A 282-nucleotide genomic window follows, 5' to 3' on the forward strand; every position below is an offset into this window, starting at 1 on the left:
TACGTGCCACATATTATTATATATTTTTTTAATGTTTTTTTTCTTTTGTACACACCTTTGCACTTCCTTTGTAAAACCAATACATCCATATTTATGCAATTTTTACGTACATACACGTGTGCATATGTCTGTGTGCGTTTCTGGGTGGACTGTGGCTGGCTGTTCCAGTTACCTACATAGACCGCCCCCCCCCCCCAAGGCTCAGGACCCCCACCCCCCTGTCCCAGTCACGTGACCCTCAGCACCGCCCTCTCTTCCTAAGTATTGTCAATGGACCTATTT

The sequence above is a fragment of the Penaeus monodon genome, chromosome 34, assembly GCF_015228065.2.
Source record: "Penaeus monodon isolate SGIC_2016 chromosome 34, NSTDA_Pmon_1, whole genome shotgun sequence".
In the NCBI taxonomy this organism is placed as follows: Eukaryota; Metazoa; Arthropoda; class Malacostraca; order Decapoda; family Penaeidae; genus Penaeus; species Penaeus monodon.